Below are 21,360 nucleotides of genomic sequence, written 5' to 3' on the forward strand. Positions count from 1 at the left end.
GTCTGATGGATTGGTTGGTTTTTCTTGTAATGCAAGTGCCTGACTTAAGCATTGACTGCCCCCAACATCCACGTCCAGTGTGCTAGCCCCAGTAAACACACTGCTGGCCACACCACTGGATCAAGGGCCAGCCACATCCTCACAGCAAGTTTTCCTTTGTTTTAGAAATCTTGCTTGAATTCAATAACTGACCATTTGGGCCACTTGCCCTTTTTTCTCTTCCTGTGCTTTAAATGCTTGCTCTTATGTTTTAAATTCACCAGTAGTGAGCCCATAGAACCCTAGGCCCCCACCCTTGACCCCAGTAAGAGCAGAACCCCCTCTTTCTCTACCTGGGACCTTGCTGTGTGGCCCCAGTGTGCTGTGTAATTTCCAGGCCTTGGAAATGATGACCTGAGCTGAAGGCAGATGCTTAACCTAGTGAGCCACCCAGGTGCCCCCAGTTGAGCACATTTCTAGGGATAGCAAGGTAGGCTAAGCTGAGCTGACACAGGATGTGGTTGGCCAGGCTGCAAAGACCGACCATGTGATTAGAGAGCTGGGGCTTTGAGCCACCTGTCACTGCCACATCTCGGGGGACAGTCAGGAGCTGGGTGTGGAGTTTAGTCCCACAGGTGATGATTCCATCGATTGCGTTTCTACAATGAAACCTCAATAATAAAGGCTGGATTCTGAAGCTCCCATGAGTTTCCTGGGTTGCTAATACTCCGGGCATATTGTCACACATCAGTGACAGGAGGGCCTTGCCTCCCCAAGGACATGGAAGCTTCGAGATGGAGCCGTCCCCGACCCCAGATCTGCTCTCTGGGTCTCTTCCTTTGACTGGTTCTGATGTGTATCCTTTTGCTATAATAAAACTGTCATTGTAAGTATAGCGCTTTCCTGACTCCCGTGAGTCATTTTAGTGAATTACTGGACTTGAGGGTGTCTGTGGGACCCCTGAACTTACAGCCAGCTGGCCTAAGTGAGGGTGTCCCTGGGGACTTTAACCTTGCAGCTGGTGTCTGAGTCTTCCCAGTCTGGGCAGCCTGGAGGCCTGGGCCCTTCATCTTGAGTTTGCAAAGCATGGTGGCCATGAGGCAGAGGGAGAGGTTGGGAAAGGCAGAACATAGAGCCTGGGTGACCACATGCACGGGGAGGAGGCTGGGCCCGTGGGACAAACTCAGATATCCTGCTCCTGCCTCCATGTTGCTTTGGGGACCGGGAGAGGCCTGTGCTTTGGGCAGGGGTCTGTGTGGCTGCCCGAGGAGCCTGGCCCCTGCCTTGGCAGCTGCCCCGGTGGCCTCACGGGTCAGTGCTGCTAAGAAAGCACTGTGGGGCAGTCCGGACCCACGGACCCAGCAGGCCAGAGGAAGCATCGTTGCAGGGTCTCTGCTCCCGGATCCGATGCCATCCAACGAGGGTCGATGCTGAGTACCAGACATAAGCAGGGAGGGGCCCTGACTCTCCCCTGCATGCAGGCTGCTACTCTGTCGGGTGGCTGCCCTGCCCGTGCTGGGAGGCCCTGTGGCCTGATTCTCAAGTTGTGTCAATACATGTTTGTGGGCTCTAACCAGGTTAAGGACAGCAGAGTCCTGTACCGGAAGCCACCAGGACAGAACAAAGTCAGAGTCCTGGTGTAGACTGCAGTGGAAAAGCCAAGTCCATGGGGAGAGCTGGTAGAGGAAGTGAGGAATAAATAGCACCTTACGGACTGTCGGGGGCTGGTTGTCAGAAAGCTGGGCAGGTGCGAGCAGAGAGCCAGAGTGCCGGGGAAGTCACCGACGGAGACAGCCCAGAGTTCAGGCCAGCAGGGGGCAGAGACAGCCGAGCACCGCAGTGTGGATGAGGGGGCCGGGCTGCAGGCTGACTTGGGGCTGCCCTGCTGGCTCCTGCTGATGAGGATGTTCCTACCCACTGGGCTCCATGCCCATTATTCATCCTGAAACGCTCTATGCGGCGGGTCCTATTGTCTCCATTTAAAGGAGAAATCGAGGCCCAGATGTGTTATAAGTCTTGTCCAGAGCCACACAGCCTGTTCTCAGTAGAGCTGGGGTGCTTTCCCAGTAGAGCTGGGTTTTTTGTTTTGTTTTAATCTTTAAAATATTTCTTTTATTATGGTAAATTATATATATATATATATGCACACACATATAACATTTGCCATTTTTAAGTGTATGATTCAGGGGCTTTAAGTACATCCCCAATGTCATGGATCCATAACCATGACCTATTTCTACTTTTTCATCACCCTGAATAGAAACTCTGTACCCATTAAGCGATGGCTCGCACTCTTCTGTCCCCCATCCCCAGGCAACCTCTAATCTGCTGTCAGGGAAGCTGGAGGAGCCGCGAGAGGTGGGCCTGCGTGCACACATCGGCCCTGGACAGAGAGCTTGCCCCCGCTGGTGTGAGGAGCAGAAGGTGAGGGATGGGTGTTTGGGCTGAACGGTCCTCCTCAACGCTTTCCCAAGAAGCCCCCACATTATGGGCCCAGAGGGAACTTGGGAAGAAAAAGATAGAGGTTCATTTTCAATTTCAATTTCACGAAATTTCTGTAACAGTTGGGACTCTGTTACATACACCAGAAATCAACCAAAAGGAGTCAAAAGACACAGGTCATGGAGAAGTCTAGAGAGGGGCCGGTGGCAGGCAGGTGTTCTAGGCAGGGTCACATGGTGTCAGCAGAGCCTGGTTGCTCCATTTCTGCAGGTGGGTCCCCTTGCAGGCAGCCCCCCCCCACCTTCAGGACTATAACTGTTCTCTCAGGTTCAAGTGCAGCGGGAGGGAGGCCCACAGGGCCAGTGCCCACCAACGGGCCAGCCACTGTGCAGGCGACATGCAGGCGAGATGCTGACTGGCTTAGGCCCTGGTCACCAGATCCACCCACCAGAGCCCAGGGCTTGGAGGCAGGGCGGGGTTTCCCAGCTGAAGTCTGCATGGCGTCCCAGAAGTATAGGGTGAGTGGATGCCAGGTGTCAAAGTCAACAGATAATGATCCACCTTCACTGCGCCCAACCTCTGAGGGCTGCTGAGCTGCTCGGAAATTTACTGCACGTAACATACTTAGAACAATGTCTGGCACCCAGAATGTTCTCAGTAACTGTTCACTGCTGTCGTTACTATTTGCCAAACACCATTCCCAGCAACTATCTTGCACAATGTCATTTAATCCTCACAAAGCCCCAGCAAGTGGGAGTCATTTTCTTCATTTTACAAATAAGGACACCAAGGCTCCAAGAGGCCGTGCAACTTGGCAAAGGTCACACAGCTGGTGAGGGATGGAGCCAAGACATGAACCCTGGAAGTCCTACTCCAGAGCTTGTGTGTGGACTACCCTCCAGAGTGGCTGCATGGGGGGGGGGCTGGCTCCATACACAGGGGCCAAGAGGCAATGGCAGAAGGCGAGTTGGTAGTGTTTTTAAAGCATCCCCTAAGAGTACAAATCAGATTCTCCCAGGAGCCAATTTTCACTCTGGTTTTAATTTGAAAACCCTAAACTCTGTTAATGTTTTAAGATATAATTCTGAAACCCCATGAGCATTGACGATACCTCCTCGGCGCCCTAGCAGCCAGAAAGAGTTAATGTAGCTTCCAGAGCTTTGCAACTTATGATGAGGAAGAAATTTACACACTGGGAACGTATAATTCACTGAACAATGGGAATCTGGATTAATTCCCAAATAAAGCTGTTATCATAAGAATTTATGAACAGAGGAATAAAAGACATTTAGCAGAATCTCCAGAGACAGGTATTAGACATGAAAATCAAACTTCTCAGTGCTTTAAATGTTATTTATCACACGTCTCTCTCCCTTTTGTGGTTCGGCTCCCAGAGCCCCAGGCCGGTGACCGTATTGTTATATGTGGACAGGATCATCGGTGGCTGCTCTCAAGTGGAAGCAAGAAAGACAGGGAAGGATGGATGGGGTGGAGATAAAACACAAATGTGCTCCCTGCCTGTGAACACAAAACACAGGAGGTAGATAGCACATGCGGCTCCAGCTCCGTGCCTAAAACCTTTTCTGGAAGCTTACCATCAGGACTTTCCCATTAAATCAGTCTAGGGGATGTTAGGCAATTAAATGAGGTATCCCTCTTGCTCTTTCTTTTCCTATGAATAGCTCAGGACTCGTGGGGCTTACCTGGTGTGAATCAGATGAGATGCCCACTTTGCTTCTTTCCCCAATGGTCCCCCTCAACTTCTAGAAGTCTCCTTGGAAGTGAGGAGCTGTTCCCTGTCTGAAGAGAAGCCAAAGCAACCAGCTCTGTGGGCTGCTCAGCTGGGGTCGGCATGTGCCCTGCACCTTTGCATGGCATTTCAGAGAGGCGAGTGGCAATGAAGAATTGGGGTTATTGCCTCTCTTGTGGTGGGAGTACCTTTGTTAGAGGCAATTCAAAGTTCTTGATCCAGGATGGGTCCTCATATAGACTCAGCAGCTCTCATCCCTGATGTGAGGCATCTTACATGGAGCCACCAGTGCCCTTCAAGGGAGCTCAGCCCTGACAAACAGCCAAGGGTCTCACGCTGTCCTCCACCTGCAGTGCATGATCTACAAATTGTTTATACAGTCACCACCTACACTGCTTTTTCTGGCAAACCTCTTACTTCGTGCAAAGCCTTTTTTTAAAAACCATAATCAGGGATCTGCTAAGCTCACTACTTTGCCCCAATCTTTAGCACCAATTGCATGAAAACAAGACCCTCTACCTCTGTTGCCCAGAATCCACCGTTCTCGTGATGGGAGGGTGGGCTGACTGGGAGCAGACCTCGTGTTGGGTGGGAACTGCTGGGATGGATGGGGACATGATGGAGCTTTGGGATGGATGGTTGGAGAGACACAGAATGAAGGGCTGAGAAAGAACACATCTGCCTTCCATAGAGTGGTGACCAGGTGGGATGGGCTGGCTCTCTGACATTCCAAAGAGCTGGATTGGAGTGATAATTCTCAGGACCAAGAACCAGAAGGCTTGGCACCCATGTGAGCCCCAGGCTGAATCTCAGAGCCTCCAGCCCTCCAGAAAGACCATCTTGTTAATCCTACCTGCTCTCTAGACACTGGGACCTGTTCTCAGATGACAACCAGCACGAAAACAGGGACATCAGTCCTACCATCACAAGGAACTGAATTCTGCCAACATTTGAATGAGCAGGACATGGACCCCCCTCATCTCTGACCAAAGCCCCAGAGGGTCCAGAAAGGAACACAGATTGCCACACCTACTTTTATGGTGAGATCTGAGCACAACTTCCGACCCATAGAACATCACATTATACATGTGTGTTTGAAAGCGCCAAGTTTGCGGTGATTTGTTACAGCAACAATCAAAAACTAATAGGGGGTAAAGAAGTGACCCAAGTACCCCTGGTCTGAGGGGGCTCTTGGCAGAGTGTGACAGAGCAGTTTTCAGGTGGAGGACAGTTCATTTTGCACATTTCTGTAAGCCTGGCCGCTGCGTGGGGAGGGCTGAAGGAGCCCAGCACACGTGGGTCTTCCAGACTTTGTCAGGCATGTTCTCCCAGAGCAACCAGCAGCAGTGGTGAAGGGACATGCTGCCCCCCACAGCTCTGTGAACAGAGCCCACGTGGGACAACCCGAGACACTGGAACAGAACAGAGGGGTCTTGGCAGGGATGCAGGGTGCAGCTTTCATATGAGGGGAGTTATAAGCTGGTAGAATCTGAGTGTCTCTGACAGGTCCAGGGAAATTCAAGATAAGGAAATTTTAACCCCTGAGCCTCAGTTTCCTCTTCTGTAAAATCGGGAGAATATGAGCCTCCCTGAAATGTTGTGGGGGAAGGAGTTAGGTGAGATGCGTCACGTGCCCATCTGTGCCGATGTCAGCGGCCTGTCATTCCCTCCTCTTGCTCGGTGGTCCCACTCTGCTTCGTTCGGCTGTGACTCCACTGCCTCCCCTGTGGGCTTCAGCTCTTCCTAGAGCGGGGGCGCCTGGGTCGCTCAGTCGTTAAGCATCTGCCTCTTGATCTCAGCTCAGGTCTTGATCTCAGGGTCATGGGTTTGAGCCCCGCACATGCTGGATGCGAAGCCAACTTAAACAAGTGAATAAATACCGCCTGTGGTAGAGCAGGGCGGGTAGGAACTGTGGAGGGTGGTGCTCGCGGGTGTGGTGTGTCCTAGCGCGCAGCAACCACGGTGGGACGTCTGGGCTCCAGGCCGCCGGGCCAATAGACGGTTGGTCAGTCTTCATTCTAGAAGTGGGTTGAGCCTCCTGGGTGGGTCTGAGGTGGTTCTGAGCCGGCAGGCGGGGAAGATTGGGGGCACCTGTGCGGGCAGGGCAGGCAGGGCCCTGTTCGGGAGCCCGGGTGCCGCAGGTACTTAGTGTTCTTGGGGGGAATGCAACCACAGACCACAAGGTGGCGCTCACCACAAAAGGATTCTAGGACCACTTACATCTTCAACGGGGATTTCATATTTTCGTTAACTTGTGATTTTCAAAAACAACAATATGAACAAAAGAAATTTGAGAGTTTCCTGGGCATCCCTTCCTTCTTCTTTTCCAATATTTCCAGCTGGATTGGGCAGCCTAATCCTGCGTGATCCCACGGTCTAGTCCAGAACAGCGGGGGCCGACTCCGGAGCGCACCAGAAAGAAAATCTCCATCATCACTCATTAAAGAGACCACAAGCAGCGGCCCCCCCCCCCCGCCCGCCCCGGCCCAATTTCCTAGATGCCCTAGATGCATAAACCGTTTTTGCCCCCAGAGCACTGAGAGAGGGGCAAAGTCAGGGAGCCTGGCAGAGCCGCCTTTGAGATGTGATCTCACGGTTTGGGTTTAACCTAGAAATTCTAGGGATAGGGAGGAGTTTGGTTTTATGCAAAATTATTCTGTTTCTATACACATGGATATTTTTGCTTTTTTGTCCCACACCAGCCTCCCTGTTCCTCATGTTCCCCACGCACTGCATCCTGCTCTCCTTCAACCCCCAGAGCTTGTGCTGCTATTCAGAGCGCCGCGCATTGCCGTGGGACGCAGGGTGAGGCCGGGGAGTGACCACGTGCTGGGAAGGAGCCCAGGCTCTGGAAGTCGGGGAACAAGTGTGTTTTGTATCCTTGTGAAAAGTCACAGGAAGAGCAAATGGTCACAAAATGTTTTTCTCCTATTAGAACTCTCTATGTATTGGCGTGTGAGCGTATGTACACATAAATGTTAATTTCCAGTGCTGTCTGAAATAACCGCGTGGAATTCTGCCTGCCTCTCAGGGCCGCCAGGGGCCTGCTTGGCAACCTGCGGAAGGTCCAGCCTGCCTGCTCCGAAAAGCCGTTGTGAAGCCGCTTTCTGGGAGCTTTAGTTCCAGGGCTGTCCAATCTGGTACCATGATCGCACCCAGACTGTGGGGTTGGCCAGAGGACTCAGGCCCGTGTTGCCCCAGGATGCACCTGCTCTGCTTCGTCACTGGTGGGGGCCAGCCACAGGGAATGTGGCCTTGGAGCAAGTGTTTAGTAGACAGTAAGCCAGCTGAAGAAATCCATGGTGATAGAGGTGTCTAGAGGTTCACCTGCAACGGTGAAGGGAAAAAACACGGGAACTTCTATAAAAGGAATTCTTTTAGCAGTGATCTGCGGAAGTGAACATATGTGCATCTTGGTGGATAGATATATAATTGTAATATGAAGTCTGTTTCAACCCTAACCAATGGAGAGGTGGACGGATATGTTTGCAAAAATGAGCTTGCTGTATCACCTACACAGACAACATTGTCAAATACCCATCAGCACAGAATAATGTTCTGAGATGAAGATTTTAGGTGGAAACCGGTACATTCAAACTGTAATGATACGTTTTGTGAAAGTTTCACCACTGGTTATCTCTGCATGGTGGGAGTATAGATAATTTATTATTTTATTCTTGTTTTTTCCAAAAATAAATTTCCTTTATTCTGTATTTTAAAACTATTTTTCTTTTCTTTTTTGTCTTATTTCATTTCAATTCAATTAGTTAACATATAGTGTATCATTAGTTTCAGATGTAGACTTCAGGTGTTCATCAGTAGCATATAATGCCCAGTGTTCATCACATCACGTGTCCTCCTTAAAGCCCATCACCAAGTTACCCCATCCCCCCCCCATTTCCCCTCCAGAAACCCTCAGTTTGTTAAGAATCTCTTATGGTTTGTCTCCCTTTCTGGTTTTGTCTTATTTTATTTTTCCTTCCCTTCCCCTGTGGTCTTCTGTTTTGTTTCTTAAATTCCACATATGAATGAAACCATATGATAATTGTCTTTCTCTGATTGACTTATTTCACTCAGTATAATACCCTCTGGTTCCATCCACGTCACTGCAAATGGTAAGATCTCATCCTTTTTGATGGCTGAGTAATATTCCATTATATATATATATACACACACACACCACATCATCTTTATCCATTCATCTGTTAATGGACATCTGGGATCTTCCTATAGTTTGGCTATTGTTGGTGTTGCTGCTATAAACATTGCGGTGCAGGTGCCCAAACTATTTTTAATAGCACCGGCTAGGGTTAAGTCTCTTGGAATGTGTCGAGGTCCCTGTTTCTCATCGCGATGTAGCAGGGTCAGCGCTGCTGGGCGGGGGCCCCTCTCTTCACATACTGGAGCTGTGACTAGGCGCACATGGACAAGGCCCCCCAGCCACCCTGAACTGGGGACTGGATCTGCCCCTCTGCCCCTGCTCCAGGCCATGGGCATGGGCAGAGCTGTGAGCATCTCCCTGAGTGGAACTGAAAAGTGGCAGGAACCCAGAGGCCTGCCTCCCTCCCTGAGCTGACAGCCCACCATGACTCTCTCCGTGGGGGCTGGACATGGCTTCCTATGACCTCCCTGAGTCTGCTGGGCTGCACGCCCAGGCAGACTAGCAGTAACCCCTTCTGTGCACCACATCTCCAGTAGTCCCTTCCCTCTGAGGGCTAGCAGTGTGGAAGGCATGCGAGTTCCTCTGGGTTCTACTCCGTGGCTCAACACAGGGGCATTTGGCCTCCTCACTGGTGCTGCTAAGGAAGCGGTGTCCGTGGACCCATAACACGTAGGTGCCAAGCAGACCCATTGGAGTACAACCCCAAGGACTAACTCCCTCTCCTGTCATGTGACATAGGAGGTTCTATAAGCAAAGACCCTAATCTTTTAACTCCTCTTTCCAGTTATAATAGGATCTCCTTGCCAATTACCTGGATTTTTAGAAAATAAATTCTAAAATTTATTTTAGAAAATAAATTATTTCATCTTTAGAAAATAAATTATTTCACCCCGTTCTTTCCTGACCGTAGTGGGGCAAGATGGGCAGGAAGCAAGCCTCGCTGGCCATGATCATGTCATCCCGGGCCACAGCAGTGAGCGCCACGTGCCAGGCTCAGATCAGAACGGTTAGCATCTCCCCCCCGCCATGACTGTGCTGCTTAATGAGATGGACACAGTATGGCTTGATTAGAGGCCTCGCCTCACTTTGACAGTCTTTTGAGCTTTCTCTGGCCCATGAACTTTACATATTCCAGCACTATCACTGAGAGTCGGTATTGGTGGTGATAAGCTCGCCCTCACAAACAGCCATGGGAAGCCAGCTATCCAAACCCAGCAAGGAGAAAGTCTAGCCACATTTATTCTGAAACATTACCTAATGTTGTCCGGCAGCTGTCTTCTAGCTAAGCCCAGGGGAAGCTACCATAACTTACTATTTCAGCGGCTGGAGTTACGGACTAAGGACATTTCTCGGCTATATTTGCCGTATCTGTTACCAGAAGGAAAACAATGTTGCCGGCAGACGTGCACAATGGCAGACTCGCACGGTCTGGAAGACAGTGCACAACACAGACACAGGCCTAGCTGCTGCCAGAGAGAATCAACCTCAATGACTGCTAAAAGGGTGTTTGAGGCCCTCTTTACCTCAAGATGCTGGTTATTGATGGTTGGGGGAAGCCTGGGAATTTGGGTGCTTCAACCAAATTGCTCCATAATGAGGGAGGTGCCTTCCCTGTCTGCAGTGTGTGTGTGTGTGTGTGTGTGTGTGTGTGTGCATGCACACTCATGAGCAAAGGCCAGGTCAGCCCAGCCAGCTGGTAGACCTATTGGTAATCCAAAACCCAAAGTTAGCAGTGAGAGAACTTGCCACAGCTCCAAACTCCTGAGGGATCCAGAGGGCAATGGTGTCTTTCTCCAATTCCTTCCTGGTCTGTTTGCCGATTCCCACCCTGGTAAGGTGGAGAGGGGGCCCCATCCAAGCTCGCTCTCCCTCATCCTTCAAAATGATGCCTCGCACTGTTAGTTCTGATTGAATTTTGTTGCTGAGCATATTTTTGCATCTAATTGGTTTCAGACTTAAATCAGGGACATGACTCATTATCAGGAATTCTTGAGTGCAGACCCACAGTCCCCTCCCCCAGTCTTGGGCTTCCTTTTCCAACATCTGCAGGAATCCTTTTGCCTTGATCTTTCCTATGCAGTATTTCGAAGATTCTCATGTATTAACTCCTTAACTCCCTCCCTCTCAAATCCTCATTCCCTCTTGTAGTGAACCCTTAGTCTTTTGCAAAATTCCCTTTCCTTCACAGGTGTTACCCCACGGGCCAAGGGCCCTGCCAGAGCCCGTTTTAGCATTCATTACGATACGTGCCAGTTACTTCCCTGTTTGCTCTTAGATGGGGCTGCAAATAAACACACAGGATGCCCAGTTAAATTTGAATTTCAGATAAGCAATGCATTCATTTTTGTATAAGTACATGCCAAATACTGCATGAGGTAGGGTTGTACTAAAAAAATTATTCGTTGTTCATCTGAAATTCAAATTAGACTGGGCATCTGTATTTAATTTGGCAGCCACCCCTGTAGAACCGTTCCCTGCCCTTCCCCTGCTCTGCTCCACCTCATGGGCCCCATCTCTCAGCTCCCTGCCCTGCAGAGTCTGCGTAGGTTGGGTGGGCCGGAGCTGGAGGACAGAAAGACCCAGACTACAGGTCCCCGGTATTCTTCTGGTTGAGTTTCTGGTCACCTATGAGCTTTGCCACGGCCCCATCTCTGGTCAGAAATGCCTGCCACGGTCCGCCCAAGGGGCCAGATCTGGGCTGCCGTGAGTCCTCTCCTCCTTGTGACCTTCCGGCCCTGGGGAATACAGCAGCTGCCCTCTGCTGCTAATCTCCACATTGTCTGCCATCCCTGCTTAGATAATCTGCTTTCCCAGTAACTGTTTAAGCAATTTCTGGCACTATACTTCCTCTGTTTGAAAGATCTGGAGTGTTTACTGTTTTCCTGATGAGATCTTGATGGAGAAGCATATTTGCTGTTCATTCTTGGAGTTTCTCTGAACCTCCTGCCCTTCTTCCTTCTGTCTTCCTTCTTATTTCCTTCTCCCTTGTCTCTTCTCAACTGCTTTTGCCTGTACAGATGGCCCGTTGTAAGCCATAGCACCTGTAAGATTTGTCACTGGGATTAAAGCGCCACACTTACTTTGGTGTAAAAATGGAACTAGCCCCCGGGCTATCTAGAAGATAACATCCCTGTCACTCACCCGCACTCTGGACTGTTATCAGAAGAACACAGTTGCAGTTCTCAAGGAGGGAAGAGGCCAGAATGAGAGCTAGCCCGATGAAGCCCATTCACACCGTGGAATGAGCACCCGCTAGGTTTGTCATGAAAGAGAAAAAAGGCTGAGATTTCCTGCTGTAGAGCAATGAAAGAGAACTTCCTAACTTCCAAACTTAGGTTTATATTTCGTTCCTGATAGCTGTGCCCAGAGGTCTGGGCCTCACTCACCCATCACTATAAAACAAAATCACATTTTCAACAAATAATGAGGTGTCAGCATCCTTAGTGATCCTGAATAGTTTAATCACTGGAAAGTGGTGTCCTCAAATGATCTCCAAGTTACATCGACAGGTGTCGAAGGGAGCTGACCGTTGCGCTCAGGAGTGGGTCTCATGATGTTTGATGTGGTCTCTTCGTCTTGCTGCCATTCAGCTGCCGCTGCCTGGTGTCCCCAGACACCATGACCCCGTGGCCCCAGCTGGGCTCTGCTGTGGATGCGGGCACAGCCTCCTCCAAGGTCCGCTTCAACTGTGCAGTGAAATTGTCCTTCATTTTCCAAAGCAAAGCAGAGACCAGGTAATAACTTTTAATAAGGACTTGTGGAAATTTGGGTGATAATGGCAAAGAAAAATACCACGAGAAATGCTTAGAGTCGCTACCAGTGTTACCACCCTCAGAGCCCACCAGCTGGGCTCTCTCTGCCTTTGAGTTCAAGCCAACCTGGCAGAAGCTCTCACAAAGAATGACGCAGTCCTCTGCTCTCCCCAGATCTGCCTCTTCCCCTCACATCTGGCAGTGGGACTCCTCACTTTCTTCAGGGCAAACATCACTTACTTGCATGGTTATGGTCTAGCCCTGCCCTGCACCAGCAAGATAATCGTGCAGCAGTCTTCACATCAACACCTATATCAGGGTATTAGTTAGTTACTAATAAGTAATATTACATAATGGACATCAGGCAAATCCTATTCCTTTTCATAATCCTGAGGATGAGCCTACAAATTTTCCTAAGTCTTTGAGATTCTGGATTCCTGTTATCTCTGAACAGAAGTGTGCCCATGCACACACGCCCATGCACACACATCCACACACCCAAGGACACACACGTGCATACACACATGCACATAGAATCATCTCCCTAAAAGCATGAGACTGAACAAAAATTTATGTGCATGCTTTATTCTAAATGAATATTGACAAAAACCATTTTTTTCATAAGAAAACATTTTACGATGCACTCTTAGAACTGCTTATACTTTTGAAAACCTTGATGATTATCAGACAGAACAATGATCTCTTCAGAGCTATAGTATCTTAGATATTTCCTTTTTAGAAGAGGGCTTTCTTTTTCCCCCAGGAAGCTACTTCTGTGAGCTTTTTAATTATGCAAATGTGAGCAAAAGATAGTGAGCCCCAAAGGCAAATTCAAATATCTATTCTTGATAGCAGAAACTAATAACCTCAATGATAGGTATACTAAATTATAAAATAATTTGGTGATACAGAAAAAAATAGTTAATTGATAAATTAGCCAACCCTTAGATTTAAGTGATGCTAGTACACTAACATTTTTACATGTTTGTTTCATATTTCCTATTTTTTTTAAAGATTTTATTTATTTATTTGAGAGAGAGAGAGAGAGAGAGCACAAGCAGAGGGGAGAGGGAGATGCAGACTCCCCGCCGAGCAGGGAGCCCGACATGGGGCTCAAGCCCAGGACCCTGGGATCATGGCCTGAGCCGAAGGCAGACGCTTAACCGACTGAGCCACCCAGGTGCCCCCATATTTCCTATTTCTTAAAAATAAGACATTGCAGATAAAGTGTAAATCCCCATTTTACTTCCTCCTCATCCTGCCCCCCAAGTCTCTCCCCACTCAGGCACCACCAGCCTCACACTGATTTGGGCTCTTCCTGTCCATACCCTCACATCTTCAGGATGTAAAATCAATAATAGGAGGGGCAGCCGGGTGGCTCAGTCAGTTAAGCATCTGACTCTTGATTTTGACTCATGTCATGATCTCAGGGTCATGAGATTGAGTCCTGCATCCAGCTCTGCGCTGGGTGTGAGGCTTGCTTAAGATTCTCTCCCTCCCTCTCCTTCTGCTCCTCCCCCAGCTCTCATGCTCTCTCTCTCTCTAAAAAATATATATAGGATAACTTTGTATAATTTCCAACTATGCAAAAGGTTTCAGACAGAATATATTATTCTCCAAATTTAATTTTTTCCATCAAGATTGTTTCAAGATTGATGGTAATGTGTAAAGTCTAATTATTAATCTAGTTCATTTCTTAAAATGGCAATATTGCATTTCATCCGATAAGCTTGCTCTAGCTGTCAAGGTGACATAATAGGGATTGGATTTGCCTTTCTGCCGGAAATAACCAAAAAGTAGACCAAATATATGGAATGTTGATTTTCAAGACACGGGGCATCAGACAGCGGAGGACAGTGATCCTGTGAGATAGTCAATCAGTACCTGCTCATCTTCTTGCCCTGAGTTTCCTGGCTATGGTATGGGCTGGTGGGGGCAACCCAGCAGAGCCTAGTGACTCCCTGAGTTGAGAAGACAGAGCCGAGAGTCCAGGAAGATCATGGTGACCAGAGTTCACAGGACAGAATACCAGATGGCAGAAAAATCTGGAGATGTGCCCACCATCGCTCCCAAGGACTCAGCACATGCACTCGGGAAACCTCCCCAGTCTGCGGAAGGAACCCTCCAAAGGATGAGAGGTAACAGTGCTTTTTGTCCACATGAGAATTTTTTCCTGGATTTTCACTAATGGGGGAATTATTGGCTCATGGGATCATGGGTGAGCGCTTCTTCCATTTTACTTGTATTGCTAAGGTGCCCAAAAAGTGCTCGCAGAATGAATTGTCAGATTTAAACTCCTGCTTTTCTAATGACTCTGGATGTTCTATTCTGTTGCTCTGGTCTGTTTGTCCATCTTAGTCCTGACGTAATGCTCTTTAAATTACACAGCTTTATAATAAACATTAATATCTATTGGGTAACAACCTCTGCATTTGTTTTTTTTAGTGAGGCCATAACAAAGAACCACAAAGGAGGGGCTTCAACAACAGAAACTTACTTTCTCACAGACTGAGGGCCAGAGGCCCAAAATCAAGGTGTCGCGAAGGATGGTTTCCTCTGACGACTGTAGGGAAGGATCTGTCCCAGGCATCTCCCTTTGGCTTACAGATGGCTCTGTTCTCCTTGTCTTCCTATGTCTTCCTCTCTGTACGTGTCTGGGTCCAAATCTCCCCTTCTTATGAGGACACTAGTCAGATTGGATTGGGGCCCACTCCAATGACCTCATTTTAACTTAATCATCTCTGTAAAGACCCTATCTCCAAATACAGCCACATTCAGAGGTACTGGGGTTTAGGACTGCAACATGTGGGTTTTGAAGGGAACACAATTCAACTCCAATACCCTGTCTCCTACCTCTTCATCAAAACAGAATCCTAGAATCAGTTTCTTGAGTTCCACAAGGAAAAGCCCAGTGGGACTTTGATGAGTTTGTGTTGGACTGACTTTGGGAGAAATGACATATTTGTGATACTGAACCTCCTCTTTCATAAATATTATGAAATATGTAGTAATGTCTATAATATCTATTATTTATTCAGGGTTCCTTTTATGTCTTCCAGTAGAGTTTAAATTTTACTCCTAATGGCTACACATCCTCTCTTTTCCCTGGCTTACCGCCATCGCCCCCACCCCCCCCCATGGGGTCCACACAGCCTTTACTGAGCAGCTCCATGTATATGAGTCACCAACTCTTGCGTGACTATCTATACAAGTCTCGAACCATCCACTACTTCAAACTCTATGCCAAGACCCTTAAGGTTTTCTCAAGCACACCTTGCCGTCACACACCGCCATGCTTTTTCTCTATTCTTCCAAGTTAGACTCAGCCCAGGCAAAACTCCCTATAGGAATCCAGCCTTGGCTGAGACCACTGACTGCCCACAGACTGGGTTAGGTGTCCCTTGTCTTTCCCCTTCAAGCCATACGACTGCAGTGCAGTACATACACTGTAGTGTCTCTAGGGTGGAGACATGTTCATGGAAGCTCTTTGAGAATTTGGGCTGTAGCCACTTCAAATTTGGATACCATCAGACGGTAGCACAGTTTGGCATATAGGAAGTTATAATAAATGTTGACAGCCTGGATGAATAAGATAAACCAGAAAGGTGATTTATTAATTTTTCATAGGTGACATTTGTGATATTTCCTTTTTAGAGACTGCTAGCTAGGACCCCTTCTCAGGATTAGTGGACTTGGGAAGTCAAAGGGCACTAGGAAAGTGGGGAGGTGAACATCAATATAGGGAAAATCAGGACAGCCATGAGAGCCGACAGCTCCACCCACTTCTTAACAGAGAACGTCATTTTAGTAACTGGAACATTCGTGTCCACCTTGTGTATTGCTCCTTCTTCTTGGAAAGTGCTGGATAAATGTCACCAGGGTCTGCTGCCATCACAGAGTTTCTTTGAGAGTCGAAGACAGCCTTTACGACTGTGGGCACATTCTGAAACTGCACCCCTGAGATCACAAACTACCTTGTGGAATGGAGCCATGGTCGTCCCCACGAGGTCCACGCCTTCCTCGCGGACCGTCCCTCCACTTGAGCCTCAGAGAATTTTCTTTCTTTCCAAATTCTTGGGTGAGGAAGCGCCTCACTTTTGTCTTCGGGACTGGCTCCACTTCACATGGAGGACTCAGTGTCTGTGCCCGGAGGCTTTTCTCTGAAATTAGTGAGCCCACTGAGGGTTTCAAAACACCCCCAAGGCCACATGGTAAAGGTGACTCTTCAAATATGTTTTAAGTCCCTGGCTTTTGATGGCTTTTATCTTCTCAAAAGTAAGTCAAAGCTTTCGACAGGACTGTGAGAACTGTTGAGTAAGTGTGAGGATGTGAGTGAGCTGGGGACACACTGGCAGGCTTCTCCCCGAGCACTTTTCTTTCTCCTGCCACCCATGCTGGGGCATTACTTCCCTCCACAGATGTGTGAATCCAATGGGCTGTCCAACTCTCCATGTCTATGAGACATTCTTCTATCAACAGATGCAATGTTTCCTCTCCCCCTGCATTCAGTCTTGTAGGACACTAGCCCCTACGGATTTGCCATTCTCATTTTGGGGAAAAGAATGACAGGGGTTCACCATCCTCTTTGCCCTGTCTTTGCACAACAGAGATGTCCTCCTTTGTCCTTGCTTGGAAGGTCCCTGAGCTCAAGTGTGACACTCAAGGGAGATTCTTACAGAGGGGCCAGAATATTCTAGAAAATCCCCTTGCACCATAATTGTGGTGGATTTCTGCCCTTTGCTTTCTTTCCCCCATCTTGTGGTAACAGCGTCCTTGCTTTCTTTTAGAAAGCTACCCCATGCCTAATCCCTGATGTTTTGGTGGGGCTCCTAACCAAGGCTCCTCCAGGGTGATGCATGGGGATTGAGAAAAGTGACTCCCCTTGTTGCAAAGAACTTCTCATCACCCTCCATAGGGTGGGTGCTTAGTCATCATTTGTGGTTTTAATCCGTCCATGCAAATATTAGGGATGAGGAGCACGGACGGTTGTTAACCTCTTGTGGTAAACTTCAGCAATCTGACATCCTTGAGAACGTATTAGTTCACCTAAGAGAAATTGCCAGATAACTGAACCTAATTTTTATGAACAAAACTGTTAACATTAAAATCTTCCATGGGACTTTGAAATATAACCAATTCAACAGAACATACAGGAAACAAATCGAACTTAACCTTGCTTTTATGAGTCAGAATGGTCCTTCTACAAATCGGTCCCTGCTCAGTGTTGTACTGTTATATTATGCACCAAAGTGTGTGGGCCAGAGAGCTTTGCTTGACATTCTTTGGAATGCTTTTATTTGTGCTTCCAAAACTTCTTTGTCTTTGCAGCAGCAATCGACCTTTCTTGCCACTGAGTTTTCCCCTTCTCATAGGCTTCTGCATGCTGCCTGCTCATCAGGAATGGCCGTTAACACGAGGGGAGAGGTGGTGATGGTGAGGTGGGGAAGGCAGAGCACAGGTGACCACCGAAACCTCAGGTGTTAGTTCAGTAACAGAGTAAGTAAACGAAGGGGAACGTGGCAGAGAAGGGACAGATCTTCCTGGGGTCCTCAAGTTTCATTATACAAGTCATGCAAATTATGTAAGTTTTCATGGGTCGGCCTCTTTATAACATCATTCAAATAATTGAACATTGAAAAAAAAAGGCTGGGAGAACTGTAAGGTTGTCACACTGTCCAATTTCTTTAGGAAAGTGTAGTGAGCCAAAAATCTTACTTTGATTATTTCTTTTAAGAAACAGGTTGTTAGTGTTGGATTTTTAGATTTTTGGTTTGCTTACATCTTCTTGTAAAAGATCTAAACATACCCTAGGAAAAAGAAAGTGTGCAATTGTAGGATGTCTAGTATTAGGGATGCTTATTTGATATTATTATAAAGTAAACACTAGACTCTGGCACACCAAGGCCAGGCTTCTTTGCTGCCCCCCACGTCCTGGTTTATGTTACTCCTATCTTTTCTAAGGAAGCGACACACATTATCTCCTTCCCTGCCATTCAAGCTGCTTTTCTTTGACATCAAAGATTTCTCTGTGATTTCCTTTCTTGGCTCCCCTGTTAACCATGGATTATGTGGACTCAGCAGCAGTGAAATCTAAAGTCATTAAATATTATAAATTCCCTTTTGGACAAAGGCAGTGATGTTTAACAAGCACTGCATTTCCTGTACCTTGATAAAAGAAAGGGAAATTTTAAAACATGACACACTTCAAAGTAATGAGGTCATCCACTCATAATCCAAATGTTTACATTTGCATGATTACAGCAGCAGAGAGGAAAGATCCAGGTAACATTTTGAAGTGAAATTGAATAAATGATATGTCATGTTAAAAATAAATACTTTAAGTCACTATTGTGTTATCCGACTAATACAACTAACTATAACCTTGGTTAGATAAAGAGAGATGAAAACATTCCACGTGCAGTCATTTGGAATATCTCCAGCCACTTCCACGGCGTTCCATTGGATAGTTGGTGATGTGCTCTAGGTTTTAGGAAAATACACCATCTGTAGCTTCATGGCCTAAATATCTGCTGGGTCAGCTCTTACTGAGCCTGAATTGTATTAACTTAATCATCTGTGGGGTTCACACTGTCCAGACATTCTTTTATGGACATATCCCAAAGTGGTTCTTTAATTGGAAAAGTAGAAATAAAGACAGTAATTAAAAGAAACTCAGTTGAACCATAGGTGACAATGTACATGGAGTGATTTAATGAACCATCAACTTCTAAACAGATAGTCTGGGTGGGATTCTTTCTGGGACCACCGGAAATGTCTCTAGCCCATCCTGGATCAAAGACTGGGGATTCTTCTTCTTGTTCCAGTTTCATTATGGAGACCAGCCGAACATGGATAATGAGCTATTCCAAAGGGCTTTATGTACATTACCTCACTCATTTCTTAATCCAGGTCAGCCTTTGTGTTCTATACTCCAATGCCCCCTCTGATGCTTGGACTGTCCCCGGATTGAAATTATAAACGAATTTGTGAAATTAGCTGATTAATGCCTCTTTCCCCCAGTAGATAGGGAGCTCCGTGCAGGCACGGATTTCTGTATGAAATTAGCATCTGAACATGAGTAGGCATGCCCAGATATTCTGCAGTTCTTTAATTGGAAAATTAGAAATAAGGACACTAATTGGAAGTCACTTAATTGTGCTATGGATGAACATGTAGACAGAGAGATGTTCTGAACAAGTAGCTTAGAGGTGACTAATAGCACCACGCATAGTGAGTGGATGGCATTCTTGCTTGGACCTGGGAGCCAGACATGGTGCTTGGTACCCTGTAAGAGGTGAGGCTGAATAAATGCCCGTGAATGGGTGAGCGCCAAAACTCACAATCGTACAGTGAATTAGGAGTTATTGTTCCAACTGTGTTTATGAGGAGACTAAGGGCTGAAGAGGATAGGATCTGTGCTCAGGAGAGGAGCTGGCACCCAAGTCGGGGCTGTAGGGCTGCAGAGTTGTATGGGCTTGGGCACCACATCGCTGTCTCCAACCCCCTCCTCTGCTCTGACCTGCATTGTCTTCTTCTTGGGTCTGGAGTCACCACCGCTGATTACAGGAACTCAACACCATTAAGGTCGCATTAAAGCAGTATCTCTCAAGTGAGGCAGCATTCCGTGGATGACACTTGAGTGGATTTTCCATAGCAAATGGATGAACTCCAAAAAAATTTTTTTAGTTACATCATCTTTCAATGTGAATGAAAGAAAATATTACTGGAAAATATAACTAAACTAGAGCCAATATATAAATATATAATATATAACTGGAGCAAGAAGCCAGTTTTGCTCATAATATCTATTATTGCCTATGTTGGGAATACATTATTTAAATTTTCAAATGAGTCAAGTTGGAGGGAAAACATTAAGCAAGTAATGATTGTTGTTCTCATGGACAAGGCAAACATCATAAATGTGAGAAACACTGCCTAATGTTACACAAGTTTCACTCTACATGCAAAGCATTCTTTTTGATCTGTCCCTCCCCCTTCTCAAAACTCCGTCTACCCTACTTCAGGCCAGGTTGAAAGTCTACTCATGCAGAGGAGGACATGCCTTTTGGAGCAGGAAAAAATCACTGTTTCAGCTGTATGACAACAGGAAGGCTTATTTTTCTGTCTCATGGGGAAACCTTAGACTTGTCAGGAGAAGAGTTTGCTTCGAGAGGTGCCATTTGCAAAACAGTCCCCAAAACAAAGCAGCTCTCTGCTATCTTCTTTGCTTTCTTTGCAAAAAATTCCTGCTGCTCTGAAATGAGAGATAAAAGGGAATTTCTTTCCCAGGAGTGGAGAAAGGCTATTGCTGCTTATAGCAGAGTTGAGAACCAGGTCTGGGAAGGGGCTCTTTGCATTATTATTAAAAATTAGTAAGTGTTTTAAAGGCAGGGACCATGTCTTATGAATATTGAAACCCTTTCCCTCAAGATATATGCAAATCATGTACTTTAGTGCTCAAGAATGCTAATTGAGTGAGGAATGAGAGAACAATTCTTCCACTATTCCCCCACAAAGTGGCAAAATACCAATAAAACTCATGCTTTACAATTATGATGTATTCTTTAATGACTTGAAAACAGAGCTGATCTTCATCCAAAGACAGTGCGAGCCTGCTTCTATGAACTTTCACATTGGAATGTGAAATTTGGGAAATCGAGTGATGCGAAATGGTTTCTTATATATTAAGTAGGTGCTCAAGAAACACTATTTTTACTGCGCTAACTAGTATCACCTCAAAAATCCATGTCTACAAAAGACATGTGAAGGTGACCGCCTTTGGAAACAGGGTAGTTGCTGATGTCATCAGATTATGATGAGGTCATCCCAAAGGAGGGCGTGTCCTGAATCCAGCGTGACTGAGGTTCTTAAGGAGAAGAGGGATATTCGGCACAGAGACACAGACACAGGGAAACTATATAGCAACAGGGGCAGAGATTGGAATCACATGTCCAGAAGCCAAGGGTCACCAAGCATTACTACCAAGCACCAAGTTACTTGGTTAGGGGGCTTAAAAAACAAATTTTGTGGAAATTTCCTAGCAGTCTGCTAGTTCTCCATGGGCATTTTGCAGTTTTGCTTCCCTTATTACTGATACTTTATAAAATGAGCACAGACGTGGGATGTTCCAGAAAACCACTTTTTCCATGTTATTTCAAGGCCTGCATTGACATTTATCCCCCTTTCCGTGCCCTGTGGTCTCATAAAATAAACCCGGCAGCATCCAGTGTCTGCCGTGGCCTCAAGCTGGAGTCTTCAATTAGTGTTAAAGGCAA

This window comes from Callorhinus ursinus, unplaced genomic scaffold (assembly GCF_003265705.2).
Source record: "Callorhinus ursinus isolate GAN/ISIS: 27379988/994484 unplaced genomic scaffold, GSC_fseal_2.0 scaffold2, whole genome shotgun sequence".
Classification (NCBI taxonomy): Eukaryota; Metazoa; Chordata; class Mammalia; order Carnivora; family Otariidae; genus Callorhinus; species Callorhinus ursinus.